The sequence below is a fragment of the Brachycentrus maculatus genome, unplaced genomic scaffold, assembly GCF_059751285.1.
Source record: "Brachycentrus maculatus isolate JH-2025_06_01 unplaced genomic scaffold, ASM5975128v1 h1tg000756l, whole genome shotgun sequence".
NCBI lineage: Eukaryota > Metazoa > Arthropoda > Insecta > Trichoptera > Brachycentridae > Brachycentrus > Brachycentrus maculatus.
In genome coordinates this window covers 7,501-26,935 of record NW_028281486.1, presented here as the reverse complement: position 1 = coordinate 26,935, position 19,435 = coordinate 7,501, and the positions used below count along the sequence as shown (strand labels likewise).

Below are 19,435 nucleotides of genomic sequence, written 5' to 3'. Positions count from 1 at the left end.
TAATTGTGGGAGTTATTTTTCAAAAAAATATATGAAAAATAAAAGCGTTTAAAACAATGTTTTAGCCATATTTTATAAAGTTTATAAAATATGCGACAAAGTATCACAAAAACCCTTAAAGATATAATTTTTTGATATTCTGAAGCCAAATAATAAGAACAAAACACACTCTTGTCCCAATCTAAGGCATTTGTATTCAAACAGATGTGTTCCGAAACCTATTGATCGCTTATCCAGAACTACTGTCACGTCGGGGTAATATTTTATAAAATTTACTGGCGCAATTCGTAAGATTAATGTTACCAAATTATCTGTTATGCCAACTTGTGTATCTTCCAGTCCGTACTAGCCTCCGTTAGCAATAAACTTCCGTTCATAGGTTTATAGCAACTGCGCAGACATGTGCTGAAAGTTACTTAATATTATAAATATATGGTTTCAACTTTTGACAACAAGAGAGATAATATTGTAACCATGTAATTATTCCTCCCGACTAAATACTATACGTACTACAATTATATTGTTGTTGCGCGAAGACCTCGTGAGTATTAAATAATACGTCGATAATATTATGACGGATGAAACTCTTAGTGAAAGGCGCTTAAATTACTAACAGTAAGAATAAATGTTGTTTTTTTTAATATTTTGTATTTAGTGTCTTAAATTTGAAAATTTCGAATAAATAGATATATGTGATTTTCAATTCTAAAATTAAAATGTAGTTTTGTTTTAAAATCACAATAAATATTTTATTATATCATTATTATAATGTCTACCGGTTTTGAAGCTAACCGCTTCTTTATCTAGACTGATTAATAAATACTCAGTATTACAATAATTTGTCGGCGATGGCCGACTGTTATTGCTGGTGTGTTGATATTATCAACTATTATTTCGCATCTTTTTGTCCGCCTCCGTCAGCACGCTCGGCTACCGTACTGAAAGTCCCGGGCTCGATTCCCAGGGTCAAATAAATAAAAGTGATTTTTTTCACTTTAATATTTGTTCAATAATACCCTGGACGGGTACCTGAAGCGTAGGACTGATCACCTTTATTCCTTCATGTGTTAACGATGAAGTTAACACTGCGTTTATATGATGCAGTACCCTATGCATCATCATGTGCGGATAAGGGTTTGAAGAAGATTATTTTGCATCGTAAGTGAATGGCGTTTCATTAAAACATACATCTATCTGTATTTGTTTGTCTACTTGAGAACTGTTAAATTATTTAGTATTTTTTTATATTTTTTTAAATTCATTTATTTGTCAAACGTACAAACATACATTAAAACATAAATTCATAAACATAATAAACATATCTTTTTATGCAAAGACCCACCAAGCCACCTTATGTGTCGTATAGGGGGAGTTCATCTTACATATGTTTTTTTTAAATTGATTTATTTTTATCTATTTTAGTAGTTTAAAAAAAAAACACACTATCTTATTATTATGTTGCATGATCATTGAAGGATGTATAATTGAGTCGTATTTCAATATAAAAATGAAATATTTTTAAAGTCCCACTATTGATTTATTTATGTAAATACTAATATATAGTTTCGAGGACCACGAATGTTCTCATCGACAATATATTTTTTTAATGGATTTTTGACATTTTTATTAGAATATCTGAAGTACCCAAACTTATTCGTATTAACATGAATACAGTAAAAATTGGGTTTATATAAGTGTTTTATTTATAAATTTAGATTATTATGTTATTCCACGATGTTTGTGACAAATTATTATTATTTTATTTTTGTTCTCATGTTGAAATTAAATGTATGAATATCGTATTAAGTATAAAAATGTTTTATAAAATAAAATATTTTTCTACTTAATACTTTATTGGTACTACGAGTTCGTGTTTGGATTGACGTTCGCTTCATTTCGTTTTACAATATTATCTTTCTTGAAATGTCATGCATGCTACCATTAGGCGGACGACGATGTATGCACAGTACATTGCATTCTACACAGAGTGCATTCAAGCGAATTCTGCATGTTGGATAAACCTTTACAAAGACGATTTGAGTAACCCTCAATATCGCATCATTTTCAAAAATGGTTTTTAACTCAGAATATGTGAATCGGGTGAAAATATTTTGATAAACGTTAAGTAAGGTTATTTGTTTAATTCGCATGTATGCAGTTTGAGTTTAAAAGTATAAGTATTGTTATAGGTTTTATTATTATTATTTTTGTTTGGCAGTTTTTTTTTGTTTTTTGTTTTTGTTTTTGATAACATCTCATTTTTTTCATGATTCCATGTAACATAAACTAAACATAAATAATAAAAAATATACACACGTAAACAAACAAACATCCGACATGGATAACCTATGCTTGAGTATATAAATTAAAATAAACGATATCGTTTATAATTATAATTTTAATTAATAAAAAAATTAATGTAAAAAAAATAGAAAACTGGAAATGAATCAATATTTAAACAAAAAATAAGTAGAAAAAGTGGAAACTATGGAATATATAAGAAAAATGAAAAACAAAATAGATACATGAAGTTTACACATGGTTTTTTTTCACTATGTTTTTATATTCACCTGTTGATGAGAATTATGATTCTTTAAACTAGTGTTACATTTAAAAAAACTTAATAGTGGTATTCTACAAACAAAAAACTCAAATATAAATCACGATATTTTTTCCATAAAATTAAGATCAAATTGATAAATAATATGGTTGTATTACGATGGAGTTCGTCATGAAATATTATGATGGATGATATTTTAATCATCATTATAAGGCAGGCAGCTTTTCCTGGGTTGTAATTTTACGTTTTTATCTGCCATCTTTTTTGTTAAAAAAGAATCCAAAAGGTTCGAAAAATTACTCAGCCTAAAATCGCTCCGGTGGAAAGGAGTTTTTTCTTTGGATTGGGGTGGATTTGGAGACAATGAAGCTCCTAGCGTTGACATCGCAAAGCGTGTTTGCACTAATATGATGCATCTCTTGCAGAGAACAGTGGTAGTGATAATTTAAAATTTAATGTTTTTGTTTTGAATTAAAAAAACTTTTCGTTACAAAAAAATAATATACTGATTTTCTTCTAAATATTTTGTTGCAACTTCAGTAATTGTGGCAAATTATAAATTTGAGAAACAAATTAAGTGAAAATGTTTAAGCATTATTCATGAAATGAAAAAAGAAATAATCAATGTTTTATTTCATGCATTTGTATTTTAGTAAATAAGCTATGAAAAATGAAAACGCCAATGAAACGAAATATAAATTTTTGCTGAAATGTTATTATCATCTCACATGAAATCAATTTTGAAGGTATTCATTATCCATTCTTACCGTAATTTACCTTCAGATATTGGATGAAAAATTAAATTGAGAATGTTCTCTAAAAAATTCAATGGTCCTCTAAAGGTAAAATAAAATAATAATATATATTTTTTTATCATGAAATGTTACATTTTTTACACTATAAATTTATCAAACCCAAGGTGCTCATACACATTAGTCATGTTTAAATTGTACTAGTACGAAAGGAGGTATGCAACCCTGAGTGATTTAGTCATTACTGCTATTTGCCGTTAATTATTTACCATTCTTTCTCCATTTCTTTTTCTACATATCAGTAACTCTGTCCCTTTCGTCATCTGCCTGGGTCACGATGGGGGTGAAATTGTCAAATAATAAAAAGGTCTGCAGTACCTAAAGCGTAGTAATAGCACATTTGGCTTCGTATTTGGGGGAGAGTAATACAAAATGATCTTTAAACAAGTAAAGATGTATGTAAATTATAAAATACTTAATCTTTATTGATTAACTTTGTGGAATAACAAGATGATTTAAATATAAAAATAAAACACTTGAATGAGACCACTTCACAGTTTATTAATGTAAACACGACTAGTTTTGAGAACTTCATTAGTTCTCACGAACATATGAAAATACAAACTTTCCGTAGTTCTCGAATCTAGTCGTGTTTACATAAATAAACTGAAAAGTAGGCCTTTGCAATATTACATTTTTATTTATTTTATGCGTATATATCAATGATATTGACAGTATTGTAAGGCTTTATTTGTTTAAAAAAATATGTGTTTTAAAAAAAAAAACAATTGTCAATTTAATGAAAATATTACTGAAAGCTGTTTAAATTATATAAAGAGAATAAACTGATGATATGTATTGTTGTTCGTTGTACTAGGTAAGGTTGGAAGTAATAATAAAAAACAACTGTTATCTTGCAGCAGGGGAGAAAAAGTGTAGGAAGATGTGGGAAGGTGGTTGTAAAAACGGATCTCATCGTGGAATATCCTCGCCTTATATGTTTTGTAGAGACTTGACTGAGATCTTCATCCCAAGAGAGAAATCCTCTGGGAAAATGATAAGAATTTACGCCGAAGTTATATTCCTCGAGACACCCCTTCCTTCACACAATCAACTCGCCCAAGGACACGTTGTCTTCTTAGTAAAATGAAGATATATCAATACACGCATTGTTTATTATCTTCATTCATCACCTTAATATTAAATTTGAAATCTTCTTTGTTTAATTATTACACAAATTTTATTTAAATCGAGAATACCAATAATACTGATTCGAATATATAACATAACACGTAACGAGTGCAAACTAACATCAATAACAAAAATCAGAATACAGGTAGGTACCTATACATACGTCACATTGATATGCACTAGTTTTACCCAGAAAATGAAAGAAGAGAGAAAAAATACAGTTTCAATATCTTTCACAATGCTCGTGGAAATAAAATATACTGGTAGCTTTTAAGAAGCACTCTGTCCACCTTCAATCGATGACGCTGCCATTGCGGTATTTTTTTTAATTTGACAGGTAAACAAAAGCAAGTGTCATAGATATAAAGAAATTAAGGGATTGCTAGCTCGAAATTGCTAGTTAGAAAATGATGGAGAAATTAGATTCCAATAAAATAGAATTACACAAACCTGTGAAAATTTGTTGTAGATATCATAAGAAATGATAAAAATACAAGCAAAATAATAATATAGAGGCAAACTGTTTCTTCCAAAAAACATTAATCTGAGACAGTGCCCAATGTACCAGACGGGTGATTCTGATTTTTGGATTTGGTGTAGAAACTACGAATCAAACAGTAAAACGACGTAATTTATTATTTGAAAATACATCTGATTTCTTTATGAAAGAAACTTGATAGAAATGTCCCAAAAGGTTTTTCGGCAATTTTCCTAGTTGGTTTAGTCAGGAATTCCAAAAGGGAGGTGTTAGGGTAACATTTCAGGCGTACACAGAACGACCACCAGGAGGCCGCGCCAGGGTTTAAGCTGAGCTTTGAAAAGCACGATCGGGTAAAATAAAACACTTCAACCGAGAAAGGCATAGTGGGGGTGCACAACTTATGGCACATGTGCCTTTTTGCCGTTTGATCAAATATTTACCGGGTGTATACGTGAGTCCAGCATTTTTTATATCACGACAATGTTCCATAAATGATACAAAGCCTTTGTTTGCCAACAAAAAAGGCGAACTTGTCATTTAATAACGAATGTCAATAATGTGTTTTATTTATTTGTTTTATTTAAGCAGTGTACAACTTGAAGAAGCTAATACGTAAACGTGTATACAACTGAGGGTACCATAGTCATTAATACTACTCAATCATATTTAAGCGCCCTTGAGGTAGTATTTTTCGAAAATGGCGATATTTAAGTTATCCAAATTTATTTTATTATTTTTTCTTTTTCATATCCAGTACTAACAACTAGGTGAAAACATGACTGGTATATGTGGAATAAAATGAAGAAGGAAGAGTTAGTACTTTACGAAAGGAGAAAGAGAATAACACCAATGTTTAGAGCACTCAGGCTTTCATTCTCATATTCCAAAACAATACTTAAGTTAAAATTACATCATTCAATTTGTTGATTAGGCAGTAACTTTGTGGTAAATGATTTTTTTTATTCTCAATATTATTAATATTTAAAGCATTTACTTAGTGGTTAGTCATTTTTACTTATTTATTTTTTTACAAAAATGTTAATAAAATCAGTATATAACCACTCACCGGTGAGTGGTTAAATCTACTTTTATTAACATTTAAAAAAAAAAATTATTTGGTAAATACTACTTTTTCTTAGTATCTATTGTGACACGTGTTTGATGCATTCCGCATCATTTTCAGACACCGGTGTTTAAATATTCAATTGTTTACATATAAGTATATGTAATTCGAATATTCAATTGATTACCTTTAAATATATAAAAGTAGTTAAGAAATCTTAGAACTTTTAATATTTGCTCCATATATACAGATAAATACTTATATTGACATTCTCGTACATATATACTTGACATGGACGATCAAATTAAATGGCGGTATTGTTAACGGTTTTTCGAAAGTCGAGAATTGGATATTTTTTCGCTACTTATATATTTGAGTATTCGATACCAAAAACTTAAGCTGTAAAGAAATATAAACCAAGAAAATATTTATAATTGAATGAAAATTGAAAATTGAAAATAATTTAAATCTTACCAAAAGTCCTAGAAAACTCGAATTTTCTTTATTTCTATATAAACTTCGTCAAATGTTTATATATTGAAAATATATGTACATGTAAATAAAAGAGTACATTATTATATTACATAAAATGTAACTTATATAGATTGTGTGGATTCAATATATTTAAATGAAGTTTCGAGTGTTTCTCCATTCATGTTTAAACAACGGCTGTATTGAAAGTGATAAATTAAGTTATCAAAGTCTACCAAAAGCTGGTTTGCTTTCAGAATAATAATTAGGGTAGGTATGTAGTAATATGTTTTCTATTCACGAATTACTTCACAGATTGTTTTGATAATAGTTTGAAGCTGTACAGCTATACATATAAAGATAACTGAGTGGAAAAAGGTGGAATAAGAAACTATTGATGAGGATATGTTTTAAAATGTATAGGAAAAGAGAGATTAAGGATGAAAAAAAAACAAGAGTATTTATGCCATTTTAAGAGAGAGAAACAAAATAACTAAAATGTGTTATACTACAAGTCAAAATGAAAGGTAAACGAACCAACGGAAGAAAACGCATATCCTAAAAAATAGGAGACAGTAGTTCGACATTAGTTTAAAGCAGCTATGTTACATACAAAATTTATTAAAAATTCACGATTATAGCCAACCTTATACGTAGAAAGGCAAACAAAGAAGTTTGAAGTAAAATATTGACCCGCTATTTAAATTGTGCATTTCCGCTCTTATAATTTTGATATTACCATGGATCGGAACTTGACTATTCTTTACAAAGGTTGTTTGAATACGAATAACGTAACACTGCATCACTTGCACCATTATACGTGGAAAAGAAATATAAAAAATGTGATTGGTAATAAAATCTAAAAAAGACCGTGAAGAACTTGGCATGATCAAGTGTTTCAAATACTTGAAAGTGGTCAGGTCCGGAGTATGAGGAGATGCATGAATGTGGAAAAGGTGAAAACTGTTTGTAAATACAGATTGGTGTAGCGTTCTATTCTCTCTGTTGGCGAGAAGGAGAAGCGATGTGATGGTTAGTTATTATTATTTTTAAATCGTTTAGTTTAACTTTATTCATACAGTTTCATTTAATATGTTTTTAATTTATTTATTGAAAATAAATAATTTTGAATCGTTTATGTCATGTCTACTAATCACGTCTTATGTAACTCTCGTAAATATATAAGAGATTTCTATCAAAAATCCGTAAAAGAAAATCCAGAGGTCCATATAAATACCGGAATGAAATAACTTACGCTGCCGGGATGAAAGAGGTGTGAAAATATTCCTTTCAATAATAATAATCATCAAATTATCGCCAATGATCGTTTCATTCAATTTATTTCAATACTTTTACAATACTTTTACCAAATTCAAACGGCTTTATAGATATTATTTTTTGACATCTCATCAAAGATGAAGAAGAATATGGAAGTCTGGGCATTTACGGGGCTGACGACGTCATAGGCTGGTTTAAGTGATCACTTTACACACGTGTAACATTCACCAACTCTACCCATTATTGACAACCACACCACTCAAATTCTTGGAAGTTCTAAATGTAAAGAAGTAAAGAAGCTTTTTATTAAGCAGAAACTCTTATATTAGTATGTGAGGTCCAGATAAAACAATATTCACATTTCGGTGTTACGTAAATGTAAAAAAATCTTGAAAAATGCTTTTAATTTTTTTTTTAGTTTAAATTATTATTACTCGTATTATGATTAATTATTATTAATATTTATTTTTAAATTATATTTTAAAATAAATATACCATAATATCTTTTTGAAAAATTACTCCTTTGACTGGAGATAATCCAGATTTGTGAACAAGTATTTGGATACACTCAAATTCTTGTTATTTTTATTTTTTATATTTTTTTTTATAACATGAACAAAAACCGATAAATCATTATTATTATTAAAATATATTGTTATTTACGATAACGATAAATTTGAATATATTATTAGATTAAAACGAATATTTTTAGCTTTTCCACTTTATTTTTATTTGACTAGCGACCGGGTTTCGTCGTAACCGACCTCATCAGACTGGTGGGAGGCTATACAAATTGTTATGTTATATATAAAACAAATAAATTTTTTTTTTTTTTTTTAAATATCATACAATACTTAAATTCACTAAAATTAAATTAATTTCTCTACAAAATTGTATCAAATCATGGTTATCAACTCCTGCCTTGTTTTATATATAACATAACAATTTGTATAGCCTCCCACCAGTCTGATGAAGTCGGTAACGACGAAACCCGGTCGCTGGTCAAATAAAAATTAAGTGGAAAACTGAACACACAACTTTGCACAACTGAAAATTGAAGAATTTTGATTTATGACTTCCTTGAAAGAAGTGAGCGATATGTCAGGAGATTGGGAATTGTAAATAAACGATTCATTTATTTTTTAATTATTTATTGTTTAATTATGTATGTTAAACTTCATAAAAAATGAAATACAATTGCAATATTTGTAAAAATGCTTTATTTCTTATTTCATTATTAGAAACGAGTGTACTGGGACCTTAATAATAATATATATTTTTTAATTAAAAAGAGCGGGCGGTGGTTAATCCTTGTTGTCCTATTTGAATTCTAATTAGAGAATTATCTGGAGAACAATGTCTGCCTTGCGTCAATATAGTTACGTAAAAAACCGTCCGTGTAATTTACGTTTCGGCTGTTTATATATTTTTTTCGACTGCAACCGTAATTTTCTTTATACTATTTGAGTTATTTGTTTTTTTTTTAATCAAGTATTTTTTCGTTGTTCTTTAAAGTGTAAGAATGCAAGTGCGATTTGTTTAAAATTTTGTAAACGTTCATTCGGCATACAAGTGAACTTTTAATTTTCATCGTTATTTATTGATTTGACAAACTTTGTGTCATCATATCGATTATTAAATAAGTCATTTTTTTTTAAATTGTGATCACCTGTCAATGAAAACATCAGAGGTTTTAGAAACTAGTCGTGTGATAAAAATCTCAATTAGTTGTCAAATGCAAATGTTGAATTTTTTAAATATTAAAATGGATTTGTCTGGACTATCAACTTTGTCTGAACGTTGCACAAATGCATAAAGTGATCACTTAAGCCAGCCAAATGCCAGGCTGTAAGCCCTGGAATCCTCAGGCTTCCATCTTCTTTTATATAAAATAATATATAGATCTTTCATTTTAAGTTGAGACAAATAAAATATTGAAAATGAAATAACCTTCAAATAAAATAACGAATATGACAGAATAACAATATGTCAAAAAACATGTACTTTTTATACAATTCACAATAAAGAGGATGTTGTAAATACTAGCTTTGCCTGAAAATCATTCTTTAGAACCTTATCACTACCAAACAGTGTAAAAGGTACTTTGTTATAATTAATTAAAAATCAATCATTATCGTTATGTCCGGAAACCATTTACTATTACTACTAAAAAAAATTGTCATCTCTCTTCCTATCCACAAAACATCAAATAAGCGAAAATGGTATGGAATTATTTTATGGGGAAAATTTTCCTTAATAGGATTAATGCAAAAAAATCATTCCAACCTATGTTTACATTTAATATAAAAAAATACTTTTAAAACTTGATTCTATTAATATTCTGTGAAGTTTTGGTAACACTAAAACAAATTCATGACAAATATTAAACCCAAAGGTCTTACAAATGAAAATCGTGACCGAGAACCCAATAAATTTACTACTCAAATAATATTATTTATTATTAGATACTTGAACCGCAAGCCCTTGTGTACCAGAAAATTTATTTTTATGACAATATTTTTGAATAATTTCACAGCTTTCTTTAGCTAACCATTATAATTTATAACATACAAAAATATTTATTTAAAAAATCTTGTTGTTTTGATATAAAATACTGACGAAAATAAATTATGAAACATTAATTTCGGATAACAATAAAATACAATATTTTTAGTTAAGAACCCTTGCAGCGGGTATACCTATATCATAAAAAAAGTTGTACCATCTAATTGCTTACGACTGGTAATTTTATAACATGCGATTAAAATACAATGAGTAACAATACCGCGAGTTAAATATCACTCTACATAATGCGATGAAAATTATCGTTTTCATTTTATATCGACGCTTTTTAACAGAAATATATTATGAAAATTGATTTACGGTCATCTGGTTTACTGTACTTTTAAAAATCTTATTTTAAGAATAAAGCCCGCATAAGTAAAGTGCTCCTTAAGCATGTTTACCTTCAAAGCATGCTTGTCAGCATGTTAAGCTACCGCGCTGGAGGCCCCGGGGTCAATTATCAGGGAGATCAAAATAAATAAAGTGATTTTTCACATTGGTATTCATTAATATGTATTACCCTCGACTGGTATCTGAATCGCAGTGCGGATCACATTTTCTTTACGTACTTAACGATCAAGATAAAACTGCTTCTATATAATGCAGTATCCTATGCACCATTGGGTGTAGATAAGGTTTAGAAGAAGAAGAAAAGTTAAAAAAAATCAATTAAAGCGATGGTCAAAGTACACAACGAAATATCAGTCATTAAAGAAGAGAATAAGATAATTTTACCAATTAATTTACTACTACACCTGGTATTGAAAGCAGAGAAAATAGAACGCCACACTACTCTGCTGCTTCAACATACATTGTTTTCCTCTTCCACATTCATTCATGTCTCTATTGTAGTTACTCCTGACCCATTTTATGCAAGTATTTGATACTTTCGGTCAGGTTTAGTCTTCTTCGGCCTCTAATTTCAGCTTTATTCGTCTTATGAATTCTGCGTTACTTTTTATTTTGGGACTTATTCGTTACACACGCTCAAAGTATCTCAACACGCCTTTCATAATTTTATCGAAAATGTTTATCGCAGCCTTCCACACTTTCCTTATTACCAGTCAAACATGTGTCAAGAAAAAACATATATGTAATATTTCATTATTTATTTATTTATTATTGAATAATATTAAATATTAATTCTACTTGTATTAATATTTATTTTATTTATATAAAATACTTATATAGAATCGAAATAAAGCAGTTGTATTTGTGTGCATTTGCTTTTTATTGGTATATACCAATATTAACATACAAATTCGTTTATACTAATTAAATATAATTTTAAAGCCATAACACTTGGTTAAAGTGAAAAAAATTTAAATCAAGTTTTCAGGCGTTTCCTAGTTTGTAAAAATAGCCAGGGGTCCGGATCTTGCATACAAACAAAAGAGTTTATGTTTAATTCAATATTTATTCATCCCTTAGTGATAGCTGTTGTGATCTCAAATGCGTACATATGTACTGTGTCATGATATTGATCAATATATCTAAGAGTTCCGAAAATTTGACAAGTGTGGTTGTCAATCATGGGTAGTATGGTGAATTGTGCAAGTATGTAAAGTCATCACTTAACCAGATTATGACAGGTCATAAGCTCCGTAAATACCCAGACTTCCATAATCTTCTTCATCTACATTGAGAAATTGAAATGGCAAAATCTTAGTTTAAGATAAACATGAAAATCAAATGATATTGGAAACTTCGAGGGATTCTTTTTTACCTATGAAAATGTGAATTTTCTTTTCTCTTCCTTAAATCTCAGAAAATACACGTTGGTTTACACGATTAATTAACCTAGTGTAAAGTTTAATTAACCCTTTAAGTTAGGTAGTTGGTAATTGATCTTGGGCATCGATAGGCTGATGATAAGGGATACCTTAGGGAATCCAATGAAATGCAGATGGCATGTTTGGAGGTTCACTAATCCAGGGTTAGAAATGATCTTTTGAGGGGTGACTGGAAAATTAGAATGATCGATTATTATTATTTTTTATCTGGTTAAAAAACTTAAATGTTATAAGTAGGTAAACTTGAAAAATTTAAATGTAAACTTTTGAATATTTCGTTATTGTGTATAATTACATTATAAACCTAATATATTCGTATAAACGTAAGTTTTATTTACTGAGAAAATGCTTGAAAATGAAAATGATTTTTTTTTTCAAAATAACGTTGTAGTTTCAAAAACCGTTATTTTCGCATTCAATATCACAAGTGCATGAAATTATGTACGAATAACAGACAACTGTCAATTTAAAACATTTTGGTCTGACCTTTTTCGGTTCCTCAAAATGAAAGAAAATTAAATTCTATTATTTATTTTCGTTTTATCAAAGAAAAATTAACAGAGACTAATCAATTTTATATGAAGGAAACTTGGAACTCTTTGGGTATTTACTGAACATTTAAACTATCATCAACCGGCTTTAGTTACACGTTTGACATTGTTTACTCATTAATTTGAAGGGGCATCAAATATAATTCTTGTGAAGTATATTGAAATATTCTTCGGATTTGTACGAATTATTTTTATTTTTCCTTAACTGTAATTAATACTCCTCTTAAGATTTCTGTTTATTTTAAATTAAGTACCAATGTACACAAATAAAATTAATTGGTCTTATCTCAGAAACCAATTTGCTGTATCTGAAGATTAGACCCATCATGACAAGATAGAGCTGTTTGCAAATACCAAGTGTGTTCAGACAACTCCATGAAATCGAACACGGACAACCGATAAAAAATAATTTTGATATTTCAATTAATTTGTTTTGTAAATATTATTATTCGCTTATAAAGCACCATCCCTGATGTGAGGCAGCCATGTGTAAAGGGTTAACAGGATACCGGAAGTATTGTACCCAATGGAGCAGAGGGTACGACGTTGTCTGTACCGCGATGGATTTGGGGGTGAGTGGGACCAATCAATATTTTCTCTTAAAATGTTATTCTCTTTAATGTGTATTCTCAATCTTTCAGCATCTGCGAAAGCCACAAAATCGCAGTAATATTTTATAGGATTATGCGACATGAAAAAGAATAAAGTCGTAAAGAATTAAGCATTGTAAAATTATCTTTATAGTGTCGTAAATCAAAATACTTTCTATGTATGAAAATCAAACTTAATAAGTTGAGTTTATATAAACGACGTTTTTTTAAAAAATATTTAAAGTGTATTGTATAATACAAAGGTTCGATATGCACTAAAATAAACACATAATCACATAAGAGAAATTTAGCAAAGAATTTTTTTGTGTTTTTTTTTAATTTTGAGATATTTCCGCTCCTAAATAAGATCCACTAAATAGACATTCCTTCATACTCAACTTCTTTACTTAAGATACTGTTGTATTAAGTTTACTTATTTTAAGGGTACATATTTTAGTTTGAAATATTTTAACCCTAGATTATTGAAAAATTGTTTTCAATGCTGTATCAAAATTTCTTCCACAAATCTCAACAGTAGATTATTTTGGTGGTTCGATGCAATTGAATATAAATTACATCTCTTTTATATGATAGTAGTAGTAAATGCCTTTGGAAAGTTTCTATCTATTTTGAAATGATTCGAGTAAAAATAAAAATATCAAGAAAAGGAGAATTTCATAGAGAGTTGGGGTATTAACGGCTGGTTAGGCAGAACTAATGGGTGTCACAAGATATAAATCAAATAAAAATCCTTTTTATATTTATTTTGTTGAAATAAACAAGTCAGGGTAGTAATAATTATTAGATGTGGAATAATCAATAGGATATAAATTATTGTTTCATGGATTTTTGAGTAGGTACCTACTACAACTATCAAAATTTCATTAATATTTATATCCTAACAAAAATGAAGAAGAATATGGAAGTCTGGGTATTTACGAGGCTTAAGATATGTCATCGGCTGGTTTATTCATTTTTTACAAGTTCAATTTTCACCATTCTTCCCATGATTGGCAACCATACTTCTCAAATGACTAAGATGAGCGGTATCGATAAAATTAAGAAAGGAATCATGAAATAGTTTGGACAGGTAAAACAAATAAATGAAGGATAAACGATTTTTTTTGACATGGATTCATTTGCAAATGTAAACAGAAGAAGACCATCGAATTATTAGCATGACCAGAACTTCTTAAATATTTGAAGGCGTACAGGTCAAAAGAGTGATGTGGCATTCTATTCTCTTTACCTAAACCTGCGAGGAAGCGGCGTGATAAAGAAAATAAAAATTTCAAGTTAATTATTTTAAGGCCAAATTAATATATAATACAAACATACGAGTATATTACATGTTCGAGCATTTAAAGTGCATTCAAGTAGTATAAATGTTTATGTATATGAAAGCATTGTGAATTCTAAATCTGATGTTCAAAGCTCGTTCCTTTTCATTATAAGTACTGTAGAATAGCAGAGTGTATTTCCAATTTCGGATTAAAAATATCAATAATTAAAATCCGACATTTTGGTAACGCCTGTATTTTATCAAGTTGTATCTCAGCGTTCTGCACTACTTCTCACACCGTATTATTAAGGTTGAATGCTTCCCGAGCTTACGAAGTTTGATGACATTTTAGGGTAACCTAAGTTAGTACTATCGTGGCAAGAATTAAATACATTTTGATACAAGAAACAAGAAGTGATTCATTTTTCAGGAAACTGAAAACGCACTCTTCCTTGACGGAAAAAAAGAAAATGAATATTCAGAAAGACAAAATGTAAACATTCTCATTAATTGTATGATGGCAAGGTCCTTTGCTTTTAGCTCCGTTTTTTGGAATACAAATTATGTACGATTAAGTAAGGAGCTAAGTAAGACTTAGCTCCTTACCCAGACTTCATTATTCTTCTTTATCTATCTTAAGATGTCAAAAAATAATGAAATGCTTGTATTCGTACAGTTACGGTTGCAGGTTACATAACTGTACTTTAACAATATAAACCATAATATTAGTCTCTGATTAATAAAACAATATTTACGTGAAAGCAAACGTGAATTGATATAAGTGAACACTGAAAACAAATCGAAATATTTTGTACCCATGTCCTTTAATAATGGTGTAATTTTTTTTTAAAGTTTAGCGTTTAAAAAATATTGATCAGTAGAAATGATTTATTTGAAAAAAATGTTTATCCAAAAACTAATACATAAATATATACGAGTATAGTAAATAAGGTTAAGGTTCGGAAAATATATCGAATATACTTTTTTCTTACAGGAATAACTCTCAAAACCTCTATTTAAATAGTTTGTCTCCAAAAAGTTACTAAAATTGTGAAAACATAATTATCAAATTAGTTAAAAAATATATTTATTTTGCAATCGACGGAAATCAAACGGTAGTTTCGTGATTAACCATTTACCCAACTACGTTACCGAGCGGCGTTAGTTGATGAAGTAATATGATATAATTTGACTCATGGCCTTTGAAAACTGTATATTCTACAGAAAGTAAGATCGTTTCCATAATTTAAGAGTTTGCAGATGGGGTAAGTCCTCTAAAATTTTAATCCATTAGAGACATTCGGATAAATGGTATAAATCTAACGAAATACCGAGTGGAAAAACACTCGTTTCAATATTTCGGCAAATCTTACTCGTATCGTACCAAAATCCTACGCAAATCGTGTTAAATGTTGAATAATCATGCAAAAGCGTAAAGTTATGTTCATTCGTGGAATATTCCGATTCAGTTGGGGAAATTCGGTTACCGAAAAACGGGAATATCCGATCGGAAAAATATCTTATTCATATTACCAGACCTTGAAAAGAGACATGGTAGACTCTGTGAAACCTCGATCGAAAATGAAACCATTCTGTAACCGATACATAAAACGAATACCTGACCAAAATCCCAATACTGCAAACCACTGAAGCATTTTAAAATTTCCTGAAAAAATGTTTGGCGGTAGTAAAATGAGACCGATATGAAGTACATACGTTACGAGGGTTACAATATATATTGGTACCTTTTGGTCCTTAGCATTTTCTCCATGAAAAGTAATGACTTTCACATTCGGCAATAGAAAGTATTTATGTCGAATATTTCATTTTATAAAATGACCGAAACTCGTGTGGCCAACACGGAAAGCTGTATTTTTTGTTTTAATTAATAGACGTTATATTTTATTTCATTGAAACAAATGTTGTGAATAATAAATAATACAGCGCACTGAAGGTTTTAGGAAATATTTGACGTTTTTATCACCTTAAAATTTTCCAGAAAAATATATATATTTTCAGTCAAAGAAAACTATTTCATTTCATTGCATTTATTAATCATCCCATTAATAGCGCGGATATCAAATCCTAGAGAGTCTATTAGGGTTAGACCTATGTCAAGTCTATCAAACTGAATAACAGAACAATAACTGAAACAAAAGGCTCGGGATCTCGAGTCGATTGTTTTATTCAGAAATACGGTTTGGAGGGTTCAATTTAAAGCCTTCCCCGTGGCTAACGATGCAATCAGCCGGTTTGGTGTTATTAGGCTGTACTGAGAAATTAAATTGGGGCGGAGTTTGGGGGTGAAGATATCACCGCTTGGCTTAAATGCGCTTCTCGGGATGTTAGTGTTCTTTCAAACTAAAATATTAGTGAAGGGATTCAGCGCTTATTTGGTAATTTGTATTTACATAAATGATTAAGGAAAACAGCTTAACGACGTGAAAAATGTTTTCATATCTTATTATTTTTAATATTTTTACATCTCAAACTAAATAATATTGTATTTTTAGGGCAATTATAAACTGAGAACAAATAAATAAAATAAATATTGAGCAAATATTGGATATTGTTCATTATAAGTTATTGATGTTCTAAAATAGCGAAAACAAATTGAAATTCCGGGTATCCCAATACGATACGGTATGCATATACGTATAAGGTCTTCCGACAAAACACATTGTGAAGAGGGGTAGAAAAAAGACTTTACATATTTATTTATTACATCCGTAAATGATATAGGATGAAAATTTATTATGTTTGAATAAAAGTCCTTTTTGTCTATAAAATCATTTCTGATTTATTAATATAATAATATTTGGAGAAAAACAAAATTGTGAACAATTTCACGAATAAATAAAATACAAAAAATACATTATGATCTTAACAATCAAAATGTTGAAATATATTAAAACATTTTGGTTAAGAGATATATGATATATGATATGATACTTATTTTATTTGCTTTTTTATTACTTTATCCGCAACCAGATGGCGCATAGGGTATTGCATCGGATCTATGAGGTGTTAACTTGATCATTATTTATATGAATGCAGCGTACTCAAGCAAAAGAGTTTCTTTTGTAGAAGTGCACCGTTAAAAAAAAACCATAATAAGTAAATTATTTAATATTTATTTGAAATTCATTATACACGGTATAATTTTGTAAAAAATATATGAATTAAAAATGAAAAAAATCGCACCACATTCTGTGATTCGAATGAGTAAGGAAAAAATAGTAAAACAAAGTTATGAGGCAAATGTGGTTGGTAATAGAAGCAGAGGAAGACCGAGGCAAACAAAAGTCGAAAATGCATGAATATGGAAGAGGCGAAGATTATTTGCAAAGACAGATTAGTGTGGCGTTCAATTCTCTCTGTCTACCCCTGAAGGGAAGTGGCGTTGTTGTTTTTTATGTTGTTATGGTGGAATTGTTAGTTAGTTAGTTGATAATGCATGATTTATCAAATTTTATTCAATCCATTAACTGTACATATTACGTAAAATAACTTGTTTGTATTAAATTTTATAAATTGTGTACTTGTATAATTAAATTAAATATTTTTTTTTTGAAAAAAGATATTATTATTTCAACAAAGATGCTTTAACACAATTTAAAATTTTAAAGGTAATATTTTTTTTAAATTTTAAATTCTCTTAACAAAGCGATGGCCATTGTTTGTGTTAAGAGAATTGTGTTTGTACTCGAATATAAATTCATAGTACAGCATTATTTCGGTTTGTATCGTACGGTTAGAATTATGATAGAAGCGTTATATTGGAACACGGGGCGGGCAATTTAAACTAGTAAACAAGAAGATACACAATTACAGTGTCAACATTATGAAGGTTGCTGTAAATAAAGGGAAAGCGTCCGATAACAGATAAGAAATTCGTTTTCCCTGAAAATTGTTTAATCAAATTCCTGCACAAAACTTAATTTCGGAGTTTGCTCACTCGAGGGGAATATACGTCTAAATACATTAAAGATTTTGGAAATAACGTCAAAATGTATTTCAGACAATCTACCTACGCTCGACTGAGCGGAATGCGACTGGTTTTATGCAAATACTTCTTTATTTTTTCTAATGAAGTACACGATGGTATAATTACTTTTTATTGCAGACCCTGGGTGATACTTTGTATAAAAAACGCGCATCCCATTCTGGTAATTGCTATACACAAAAAGATCCCGATTGGTTAAAATAGATTTTGAGAAATCGTGGTATTTAACAAGTAAAACTTAAATTAAAAATGAATGGATATTATATTTTTAGAAGTCCGAGTCATTAAAATTGTACATATTCTCAGGTCAAAAAGAGATTCAATTCGAAAACAAAAGTATGAAAATAACGAGTAAATTATGAATTAAGGAGACATTGATTTTTAAAGAAGCGCTAAGAAATGTAAATTAACGAAACTAATAATTTAAAAAAAAAACTTACCACTTTTTATTCAAATTTAACTTTTTTCAAATCTGTATTAGGGATGAATTTAAATGCATTCAACTTCATTTTTAAACCAAAATCCAATGTTCATTTAAAGATTAAAATTAAAACATTCATAAAGTTGATGAGAAAAACAAACCCTTAGAAAATACATACAGTACCAAACAACATAAGCTAGTACGAGTACGGTTATAATACCTTAAGTGCTTTACCTAAACTGTTATTTTTCTATTCTAACAAACTGTTCCTCCTGCGTTTGCATTCCCATAACACGGTTTACCATAGTACTTAACCTTGAATTTCTTTAAATACGCTATATGTATCTCATTTAATAAATTGCAGTATTTTTTCAAATGCCCAATACTCAAACAAATAAACCTTGTTTTGATCCATTTTGAGTTTCTAGGTT

The 19,435-nt window shown here is 29.2% G+C and overlaps 1 protein-coding gene across 1 annotated transcript in view; it reads right to left on the bottom strand.

The window, feature by feature from the left end:
• Nucleotides 1–19,435, bottom strand: part of LOC148300290 (serine/threonine-protein phosphatase rdgC-like) — a gene marked incomplete at its 5' end in the record, with an annotated part of 32,067 nt that overhangs the window by 10,397 nt on the left and 2,235 nt on the right. The window lies entirely within an intron of this gene.